Source organism: Ruditapes philippinarum, unplaced genomic scaffold (assembly GCF_026571515.1).
Source record: "Ruditapes philippinarum isolate M1 unplaced genomic scaffold, ASM2657151v2 ctg3715_1_1_1_1, whole genome shotgun sequence".
In the NCBI taxonomy this organism is placed as follows: Eukaryota; Metazoa; Mollusca; class Bivalvia; order Venerida; family Veneridae; genus Ruditapes; species Ruditapes philippinarum.
This window is the reverse complement of record NW_026857641.1, coordinates 76,608-88,804: the sequence shown is the minus strand read 5'-3', so window position 1 is coordinate 88,804 and position 12,197 is coordinate 76,608. Positions and strand designations below refer to the sequence as shown.

At 31.0% G+C, this 12,197-nt stretch overlaps 1 protein-coding gene across 3 annotated transcripts in view; it reads left to right on the top strand.

Moving 5' to 3' along the window:
- The window catches only part of LOC132750461 (RNA-binding protein 45-like), a 31,031-nt gene extending 19,701 nt beyond the window's left edge, over positions 1 to 11,330 (top strand). For 2 of the 3 annotated variants that reach the window (XM_060740452.1, XM_060740451.1), the window contains exons 12-15: positions 3,358 to 7,335; positions 7,894 to 8,019; positions 10,388 to 10,559; positions 11,156 to 11,330. The gene's annotated coding sequence lies outside the window, so the exon portion shown is untranslated. The remainder of the gene's footprint in view (positions 1 to 3,357; positions 7,336 to 7,893; positions 8,020 to 10,387; positions 10,560 to 11,155) is intronic. The other variant, XM_060740454.1, reaches the window with a different exon arrangement.
- Positions 11,331 to 12,197: the final 867 nt, after the last annotated feature.

Below are 12,197 nucleotides of genomic sequence, written 5' to 3'. Positions count from 1 at the left end.
GATAACACAAAAAGTACTGAAAATATTTTTATGAAACTTGAGATATGGGTAGATGGCAGTTTACTTCAAATTCCCACATCATAATAATATGACAAGGGTTATAATCTAGCGTCCGTATTTCCAGAATTATCTCCTCCTTACCCTTTGAATTTTTCTTACTCATTCTTTAATTTTCTTATTTCTCCATGGATTTACTTCAAATTTAAAAAAGAAATTCATTATCAACACCTACTTCATATGTGATTAGATTTATAAGACATGGGTTTCCATGATTATTTTCATTTTGAATTTGAAATTTACTTGAATTTTTCTTTTAATTTTCTTCTTTGTTACTATAAATGATATATTTGAAAATTGTTATTTTTTCACTTTTCTTCTTTGTGACTATAGATGGTATCTTCTTTAATAATTGTTCTTTGTTACACTCACATCATGTATGAGAATGTTCATAAGTCTAGCACCTTTATTTTTTAGAGTCATCTCCTCTTAAGTTTAAGAATTTTGCTTTTAAAAATGTAACATTCTGGTAACAACTAGGGATGTTTAAAGATTTATCCTCAGAGTCTCTGTTGGTTGGTCTGTCTGTCCGTTTCTAAAAACTGTTTCCTGAGATCACTTTTAAAGACATTGGAACTCTTCCAACAAATTTACATAAAATAGAGAAAAGTTGAGAAAATTGGATCTTTTGATTATCTGTTCTATAAACATAACTAGTTAAACTTAACACATTACTATGATACAGACAAACTAAGAACTCAAAAGATTTAAGTTTATTCATGTCATTCATTCAATGGCATAATTTAAAGACCAACCGCCCTTCAGAATGTTGCTGGGGTTCTAACCGATAGGGGACTTATGGATTTCTTGCAATACTATGATAATTGCTTGTTTTATATAAAATACATTATCAAATATATATCTGTCCTTTGAACACAATATATATGTTTGCAAAATTCTCTTACTTACTCACTTATTTGGGCACGAAATTTTGTGGTCTTGTCACAAAGGAAATTTTTGTGGTTTCTTACAATCATGCAACAGATTGGATCTTAAATGTGCACATTGACTTAATCAAAACCACGAAAATTAGTGCCCCATAAATAATGATGATTTTGCAGTACTACATATTAAGCATGTTAAATTATAATCTACCATAAGGTTAACTCTTACCATGCTATCCTTATATCATGGACTTGTCCTGCTCAAAAGTTGCAACTTTTCTACTGTCCATTAGTAGCAGGGGATTTAATTATCAAGAAAGCATATTTTGGCAGCCAGATGTATAAAGCTTGGTACAATTACACTTATTTGTAATCTACCCTGACTGTGTATTGGTATATGTTTGTAGTTAAAGATATCAATGTTGAAATGGTTATGTGAATTTAAACAAAGCAAGTACAGTGTGTAATATGTTCTTTAACTTTTTACCTTGTAACCAGACTGTAAACTTGTTGTTTTTCTCAAATTTTAGTATTTTGGTAATTAAAATCCCAAACAGTGACATTTTTTGTTCCTTTTCCTTAGTCAAGTTGTGCTGAATTAGCAATATATTTCAAAGAAAAACTAACATGATGGTGATAGACAAATGATTACAAAACTTTAGAGTAAATTATAAAAACTATACAATATTAAAAAAAAACGCCCCACTCATTTTATCTTTTTTAAGTTACTAGTTAATTGCAAACAATGCAGACACACGGGTAACTGATTATGTGAAGTAAAGTTGAATATAATAGTGAACAAAATTACTACAAAATGAAAAGTTATTTTGACTCTAACTTGTACACTCAACATTTATGGTCGGATGGGCATAATGTTCCTTTGAAGTTTATAATTGAACGAAAGATTTGCAAACTAAAGCAGGATAGGTCCAATTATACACAAATTTCAAAAGGGTGAAGGTCAAAGATAAACTTTTAATTATTAATGATAATGCTGACACATTATTCTGTAACAGATTGTTTGTGTACATGGCAATATATGAAAAAATGTTTTTTTGGTCACATGGCATCACTGGTTTTCAATGTAGTATTTAAACTTGGTTGCTAGTTTATAACAATAGCATATTTCTTTATTTCAAAAGATTGACTATTTTAATGGCAATTGAACAATTATTGTTAATTATAAATGTCAAGGATTAAGGATAGAATATAAATTAACTGCTTGAAATATTAAAAGACTGCTTCACTCTTTGTATAAATTGAGCAGTGTAAATAATTTCTAACAGATATTTATAGACATTTATGATGGTTAAGGGTGTTATTGATTACTTGCTATGGTGATGTTTATTATAAAATTGAAAACAAATATTACAAAATGGAAAGTTGTTGTAATTATACCTGAACACTCACCATTTACTATTGAATGTGTATAATGGCATTTTAAATATCACATATGTAGAACATCAACCATGTGTAAAACAAAAGGTGACTTTATTCAAGAAATGACATGTTAGTGTCATATAGTGGTTATGACTGTTTTTGCATTTTTCTGGGGTTTTTTTAGCTTTATGTTGTCATGTGATAGAAAGAATCTCACGTTCGTAGTCACTTTCAAATTGCCTAACATTAAATTTGTACCAAAACTATTATAAAAATTGTTTTCAAAACATCATTTTAGACTTGTTTGATATAAGTATATATAAAATGAAAACTGATGTAAGATCGTTTTTATATATAACATGTATTTTGTCGCATATTGTTTTCTACGGTAGAACAAAAAAGCAACCAACAGTTGTTCATGAATTTGTAACAAATACTGCATAAATTGTAGGTGTGACATATAAAAATGCTTATTTAACTGACAAGTAATATATTAATTTCTTCACACTGGGTGAGAATAAAATAATTTACTCATTTCTTGAGACTTGCCTACTTTTGGCTATCACAGTGCCAGTGACATATTGTTCAAGGACATCTGACCTGGATTCTTCTAAAAAGCTGTAATTTGACATGTCAGCCTAAAACACTAAAACAAGTGTAATTTCTTTTCTTTGATTAAAGAATCTAGCCAAATTTATTCATACCATGTGTGGCTAAGGAGTTATTGTTAGTGACTCAGAATTACTGGCCCTTCTCTGTTGTGTGTTAAAAAAAATTGAATTCTATCTGAACATAAGAGGTTCTACTCAGATGCTAACATGTGCCTGCTATGTGAGAAGATCCACCACTAGTGGAGTTGCAAATTTAGCAGTAAATGCTGTGACCTAACCCAAAAATAAGAAGAGAATGTGATAGTCTGTCTATTTTGTTTTTGATGCACCTTAAAACCCAGGTAGATTAATGTCTTTATTTATGACTATAATTATGTAATTGAAATTATTCATCATTTTTTTTACAGTTAAGATGTTTATTTCAGAAACTGGAATGACAGAAAGACAGAACAAAACTTGGCAGAAAGACTTACATACCTATTTGACAAGAGATGGGACATCTATCACTGACTACAGTTGAATTATCATACTGGATTTGACCAGAACATAACACAGTGTTTTGACTGTTTGTGATTGACGATGAAAATCAAAAAAAAATGTTGCAGATTTTTTATGACATGTAACTTACTATGGGTTTGACAGAAAAACATTATTGAACCTAGTAATTAGACATGATTGGTACCAGTATGACATTACTAAATTACATGTACTTTTTCTGACTGATATAACTGATATAATTATGTTGGATGGACAACCAAGTTTTACAACACTTTTACAGGGTTTTTATAGGGCTCTCTGTAATTAAACAACAGGGTCCTGTAAAAGCCCTGGCTGATGCAGAATTAACAGTTGGCTATAATTGTGAAACAAGAAAACACAGTAAAGTCACAAAGAACTGCTTTACTACTGGCTTCTTTGAAATTTACAGTGGACACTGGTTTTACCAAACAGTTATATTGACATTTGTTCATTTTACTTAATGTAACAGAAACACTGACTATTGTTATATTATTCTGACTTTCTAACTTAAAGCTGCTCATTTCCAGAGACATACTTTTTAAAAAAAAAAATTAAGTAAGAAAGTGTTACAAATCCTCTAAGATTTGTGAACAAAGATACTAATATACGCTAGCATAAGGCCCAAATCCAAATGTGTTAAAAACATAATATAAATATTGTGGGGAAAATTCAGTCATAGTTTTGCTTAAACAAGAACTCATTTCTTAAATGCATTTTTCTATGATTTTAAATTTTTGAAATTTCTATTGGTCCTCTGGAGATGTGCCCCATTTAGGTGGGAATGACTTTTTAAAGAAGTTGAATTAAAACATTGACTACCCAAAAGAAAACATGAAAACTTGTACAGACTTTTGCTGTATATACACATTGACAGTTGAATGTTTAGAGCTTAATTCATTTTGGTTATCAGTTATTAAAATTAATGAAGATAACCCAGCTTTAACAGATCTCGGTTTGTGATTTTGTCATATTTGTAGGTCTTTTCTGATGCCATTGACTTCTTAATTAACAAACACTTTGTACAGAAGTTGAACAATTCTGACCACCGACTGTCTGTCATTTGTCCGTTCATCTCTAAAAAAAGTCCTGTAAAGAATGTTTCATGTAAACAAGTGTCAACCTCAGCCAGTCTCACTTACAATGTATAAAGGTTTTTCTTTGTTCAGTAAAATGTAAAATTGCCGTAGTCACAGTGCCTTGTGCAGAAAACCAATACAATTAACAGTCTAGGTAGTATTTCCTTCTATAATTATTTCCTTGATTTATATGGGATGCGTGAAAAGCGTACTGGCTCTAAATAGTAACTCATAAATAAAATTTTCTTTGGGGCCGGGGGAAATCAGTATTGCTTTTGTAAAATGAAACCATGTGAATTTCAAAATATTCAATTGCTCAGTTTCATTTTCCATACACAAAAAAAAAACACCAAAAAAAGATATTTCTTAAAAAAAGGTTTTATTTAAGGGATACTGACTTTTGTCGCATGTAAAGAAAGGAAGTATTGAAAAAATTATGGAAGAAAATTAATACTACCTGGAATGTTATCTTTTTATTGGTTTTCTGCCCGAAGCAGATCACAAAAAGTCATGTAGTATAGGCATGGTAATAATGTGGGCATAATCTTGTGGCAAATTTAATTTTGTAAATAGGAATTTTAAGCATTTCTTTGCATAGATATGTTTTAACTTGGTCCTCATATTCATTTTGTAATTCTTATCATTCATTTCTCGTGTTTCTTATAACATGCCATCTGTATTACGTTCATTATGAGATGTATACATAAACAGTTTCTTTTTCCAGTTTATGTCAAATAATTCTTAAAAATCATTTATGTTTTACTGTTATTGTATAATATTATAGTTAATTATGTTCCTTTGAGTGAAAAGAAAAAAAATCATGTTGTCATATAGTTATTAGTGGTAAATAAAAATTAAAAAAAGAAGTGTATACCTTAAATAACCTTTATAAACTGTTATTATTAGCCATTTGTGATCTTTGAAAAGAGAGTCAGGTAACTTGGTTAATGCAATAATTGCACTGTTAATATGTTTGACCTAACCCATACACTTGAAATGTTTGACAGTTTTCTATTAAATCACTGTCAGGTCACTGAGACATCACTTTAAAATTATAAGCAATGATTTTATGTAGATTGTCAGCAGCTGACAATGAGATATTTAGATTTTCAGCAGTTGGAACAGTTTAACCCGCAGTTTAAGCTATTGCACCATGAGTTATTTAGATAATCTTGAGTTTTGCTAGTTATGTAGTTTACCAGTAGTTAAAGCTTTTGAAGCATAGGTTGAGACATCTGTGGTCAAGTGGTTAAGGTCATTGACTTCAAATCACTTGACCCTCACTGCTGTGGGCTCAAAGCCAGACAGGAACTTTTGATTGGTTCATACGCTAGCTTAAGGCATGTTGATGATTCTATCCAGGTGCTTTTTGTGCCTGAAATAATGCACATAAGGGCACAAGTTTTAAAATTAGGGGTATGTAGATTATCAGCAGTTATTGAAGCTTTTGAACTGTGAGTTATTTAGATTGTCAGCAGTTTAACCTTATAAATCAGGATTATGATTATAATCATTTGAAGCTTTTGAACTGTCGAGTTATTTAGATTAGCAGCAGTTAAACTATTGTATCATAAGTTATGTAGGTAATGGATGCTGGGCTTGTCCATTGAAGAAATTCAGGTTAAGCATTAAAATATTTTTAACAAACTTATGTAAGTCACTTTCATGCCACAATATATATTTTTAAACAAAGTATTTATCAACATCAATGTAGATAAATGGTTACAGTATGTCATACATTATTTTTAAAACACTATAAGGAAATGGAATGCACGTTACAAGTGATTATATCCTGTGATACAGGGAAGATTAGTGACTAATTGATAACGAGTGTGACTGCTTCCTGTCCATCACTTAAGTTTGAATAGGCTACACAAAATGATGTTTTGTTCTTAGCCCTTGGTTACAAGTAACTAGGTTAGATTCTATTTTAATTGTATCATGAATCCATGCTGTCTGATCATGGTCTGCACTGTTTTGTTATTCAGTCAGTACTAATTTTTTTAATTTTCCCTAAAAATGATGAATAGATTGGTTAAGACCAAAGATGGACAAGTCCATTTCAGATATTTTGCTTGTTAAGAGTTAAATCATTAGTGTAATTTTACTAGATATTGAAATATTGTTAAAGACTTGTGATTATCTTTAATGTATATCAACACACATTGGTGACATGACAACCCCAACAGTACAAAGTTTGCAACACAGAAAAACAAGCTAGATGTGTGTATTTCTTCAGTAGAAAATGACCAAATTTATTATCAGTAGAAAAAAATTTATGGTCCTGCATGTTGTATCAACATAAAATGCACTGTTTGCAAATACAGTCAGTGAAATCATCAAATAAGCCTCCAGAAACAGGACGACCAAGACCAGCGTGACAGACGAGACATAGCTTCAAGACCAGAAATAAATGTATGGAATTGACGGACATCCTCTTTTATAGTTTGTTCCATTACCAATATGTACTGGTAATGTCAAAATGACTTCTTATGTTAAGAGTAGTAACACACTCGTACATAAACAAAGTTGTACATTAGTGTGTTTTGTACATAAGAAAAATATAAAAAATTTATAAGCAAATATTTATCTTTTTTATCGTAATCTTTCAAATACAATTCTGCTAGAAAATACATGAAGTTAAATATGTGATACTTAAATATAGAAAAACAACACATGTTTATTTATCTGAAACAATTAACATAACACAAAGTGTAAATTACTGTGGCCTTTTTAAGTAAGTGGTGAAAGTTAGAATGTCAGTTTAATGTTTTTATATACATTTGGATTTTCTTGGAATTTATTAGGGTAAATTTTATAATTCATATAAAATAATGAATATTGATTTCTTACATATATCTATATAATTTGTAAAGCATGATTCTTGCATATGTGAATGTAGATGAAATTTTTTTTCAAGCAGACAAGCATTTTATTACATCTTTACATACATATCCTACCAAAAATAGTGAGTAAATTATCCAGGTTGATGCTTCAACTCGGATTTTACCTGATATGATCAGAAGAGAGTAACTCGGGGGTCTTCACCCAGCAGGAAAGTCTGTCACCATTATACTGTAAACTTGAAAGTGTTAGTATAACTTAAACTGGGAACAAGACAATAAAATCTACTAATACGCTTAAATAATTTAATAATCCCTTGATAGTCTTAAGTGTATGTTAGATATGGGGTCATATTTATGTTTGTTTGTTTTTTTTTTTTGGGGGGGGGGGGATGTTATATCAAGGGTAAATTTCTAAATTTCTGACTTTACCAGCTTGTTATCGTGTGAAAATAAATCTGTTCAATTTTGTAAATTTCATTGGTATTACAATTGTACATTTGTATTTTCATTCCCATTGTAGATCTCCTGTGTATGAAAGATCATTGCCTTGTAAAGAATGAAAGGTTCTTGTACTTTGTTGATGGCAGGAGTTATTGCCCTTGCTGCATTGATACATTGTAAAGCAACACGAGCAGATGAAAATAAGGTAAAATTTCTTCTCAGTATTGACTTTCTGAACAAGTACGAGGGATGATCAAAAATTAACCGGACTTTGTAGATGATTCTTTACCTGTTAAATGCATTTACATAAAACTACACGGACAATTATTTTGATTCTATCCCCTAAATGATACAAAAAATAACAACAAGAAATATTAACAAATAAAAAAGTTATGCTGATTTTTCCATGTACATGTAAAGCAATGCGGCGCACGTTTTAACTTTAAAATCGACGTTAACGACGTCACAAGCATATTGTTTTTTGCGGCGCAGCTTTATACTCATTCTCGAAGAAGGCCAATACATGCTTCACATGTTGTTGATGGCGGCAGATCCACTGCCTTTATATATGTCCAGATAAGTCGGTATCATATTGTATTGTTATTGAACGAATGATGTTAAAGAGCTCCAGTAATGACAAGAAAATCCGTTCTTTCATTCTGTAACTTGATTGGTGGACAAATCGCACATTCAATGAACTATATTATGTATTGCATTAATTTTATGTGGCTGAATGATAATGTATCATACATACGAGAAAATTAAAGAATAATACAACTAAAAACAATATGGTCGTTATTTTTAAATAAATAAAACGCATGGCCGATTTAGAACCGTGACTGTTAAATTGTTGGCACATTTTCTCTATAAGACTACAATTTATTAATTCAACTGTAAACTAAGAATGTAATATATATGTAATTAATGAATAAACAATTAAAAAATCCTTAGTTAGAGTTGACAGAACGGTCCTGTAACTACTGTCGAACATCGTTAACAATGTCCGCAGTCAATTGACTGTCATTTTTCAACGTCCCGGCAAATGACGTGACTAACGTTCTTGAAAATTTCTTCTTTCTGTCTCACCCTTACTTGTTTCTCACTTCTATATTACCCTTTCTTATTGTTAATGTTATTTAAAAACTATGTTGTGGCTTTCTGCAACTTTTCCCTTGATAGCTATAATCTTTTTTCTATGTTTTAAACAGTTTCTCTCCTTACTTTTGACAAACTGTTCTTCTGGACCGATTTTCGAGACGTTCCGACGACGTAGTTTTAACGCGAGTATTTCGTTAACAAGTGACGTTTGAATTGTGATTTCAAATATAAATATGGTTTAAATGAAATCATTTTTTTCTGACAACGTCAAGGATATAGCTCATGACGTTTTGGCGTGTTTTCGAAATCTAAATGTGCCAAATTGTAAAATATACGCATTATAAAGCACCCGATGTAAGCGTAAATTAGTGCACTGCGCCGCATGTGCGTTACCATGGTTTTTAAATACGCTGCTACGGACAAGGTATTTGCGTTATCAGATTAGATATAGCATCAGTTTACAGGTATTGTTTTCCGATTAAGTGTGATATATCACATTAAATGACATGTTGAAAATTCTTGAATTGACAGTCCAAGTCCAGTTTATTTTTGATCATCCCTCGTAGCAATATTGACTTCTCTTAAGGACCATTATGCAATTGCACCTGAATCTACATGAATTTTGATTTTGAAATTAAATTAATCTGTCAATGGAATTGTCCAGATTAAAACAAAGAGTTATTTCATTGCACATAGGTTAAAGTTAATACAGATAGAGTGCACTTAACCTGTATGTGCTTGTGCACATGTGCAAAGTTGACAAGTTCAATCAAGAAGGGGAGGGTTGGCCTAATGGTTAAGATGTCTGCCTCTCAACCCAGGGATCATGGGTTAGAGCCATACTCGGGTCATGACCATAATGGATTTAAAAAAAAAACTTGCACAAACTTGTTTCGCAATCAAGCTTAAATAGATATATTTAAACCAAGAAGGGGTTAATGTAGGGATAGCAGATAAGTAATTGAACAATAAACAAAAATGAAAATCCTTACAAATATTCACCTTATTAAAAGTTGAGTTATGATATATTCTAAAATATTTGTTGTTTGAACTCTGTGTTAAAACACAGCGCATTATTCAGAGTGAGATAGAATCTCTTACCTTTTTATGTTGTGTAACTGCTAGTACTTATTGTAATGTTTATAATACTGCACTTTGTAACGTCATTTTTCATTGGATAATCGTGACGTTTATATAGTTTTATATACACGGCTGATGTCGATTCATGAAGAAATCTTACTCTTATTCTCTAAAAATGATGCTTGCTGTATTATAAATTCGTTATAAAGATTGATGACAGGTTATATGGCCGTATATAAACGGCTGTTTGCAATATAACCCTCGCCTAACGGCTCGGGTTATATTTACAAATAACCGTTTATATAGGGCCATATAACCTGTCAACGATCTTTATAACTAATAATATGCATGTATTATAGAAATGAAACTTTTACAAACATCGTTTTTCCTTTCAGAAAGTTTGTGTGTATCTAGACCAGCAGTTTAATGTTGGAGATTTGGTGACTGGTAACCAATGTGACAGGTGTTTCTGTACACAATATGGCATCATGTGTGAGATGATTAAATGTGAAGTGCCCCAGTGTCTCGACGCAGTGATGGGTGAATGTTGCATGGAATGTCCTAATGGTATAAAATATTACATTCATTTGATTGCTTCTGACTCTGAATTATTTTCCCTTTACTGCGTGGGTACAAATTCTTTACCATCTATGGTTCCAAATTCTGTACAGGACAAGATTTGATCAGAGCAGCGAATGGAATGTAATTTGTGTAACAGGAAGGGATGTTGAAATCTTTTGTGAAAGGAAGATACTCTACCATGTTAAAAAAAGTTGGTGGTTTTATCCAGGTATCTGTTTGTGATTGTGATAGTGTAACAAGATGGATCTAGTGTTCTCAATTTTCTAGTATATAGTCCAAACATTGTATGGTCTTTAAGGACGGTCACCAGCTTTTTGTGTAATTTTAAAAAAAGTATGAAAGAAGAGACAAAAAGAGTATACTGCTATATATGTGCTGTCTGAAATTGGTATAATGAATATTTATAATGTGATAAGAATTCATCAATGAAATATTTTGTGAATAAAAGTTTTCTTCTCTTTTGCATATAATCATACACGTAGTTGTAAAATAAATGTGACACACTTTATTAAAATGTTTTGAATATGTTTGAATTTTTTTTAATGTACAAAATATGAATCTATACTTATTTTGTATTTCAGGACGCAACTGTTTGCATGAAGGTGAGAATATGACAGTTATTGTTCCAGAGACAGGCTGTTTGTATAGTGATGGTGATGTGTGTCAGTGTGATTTTGAGGACAACATAAAAGAAGGGATGACCAGATGTTTACCAGGAGGTGACGCTCCGTTGTGCAAGCCTTACTTGCCGTAAAAGAACATATATTCCACAAATGTTATTACAGCATAATTATTTCTTGATGTAAATTACTATTTATGTAATGGAATGCCAAACAGTTTTCTTGAAAAATTTGTTTTTTATTAAAAGGAGTGCCAATTTAATTTGCTGCGAATTAGGTCTTCTTGCACCAGTAAAGCTGAAAAAATCGCCATATTACCTATACAGTAATTTGTTAATGCATCACGTGTGCAACTTTTCATGTGTGAGGAATGATTGATAATTTTATACTTGAATTCAATTTTTATGAAAAGCTTACTCTTTATGATTTTTTTTTTATATAAAGGAATGCTGTGGAATATAATTGGTGAATTTCATTTTTAAGAAAACAAATGTTTAATTATTTTTGATAGCAATAGGTTATACAAGAACTAAAAATAAATAAGTTGCATGTAAGAAACTTGATTCAAAAAATGGCATTTTGTAGTTCATGTAAATATATTTACCATCACATTGTATGAATAAAACTGATAAAGCAAGTTAGTTACATATTTGTTTCTTTCTTAGCCATTACCCTGCAGAAACCAAAGTGTGTAGTGACACAACCAGTATAAGATATACAAGCCTGCACTACCAAACAGGCACTATACTGGTGGTCTAACCAACTTCAAATTTCGTGTAGATATTATACCCAAAATTGATGATGAACAGTTCTAAACAATGTAACCTTGGCAATTCTATTTTAGAAATTCAGCATGTAAATAAGGGTTAAACACTGGTCTGTATAAAGTTATATGCATCAATTACAGCTCCTTATTTAATTAACATTGATATAATTTGCTTATTTTTCTATCATTTTCTAGTCCACTGTATTGATGTGTTGCAGATTTCATTTTTACTTCATT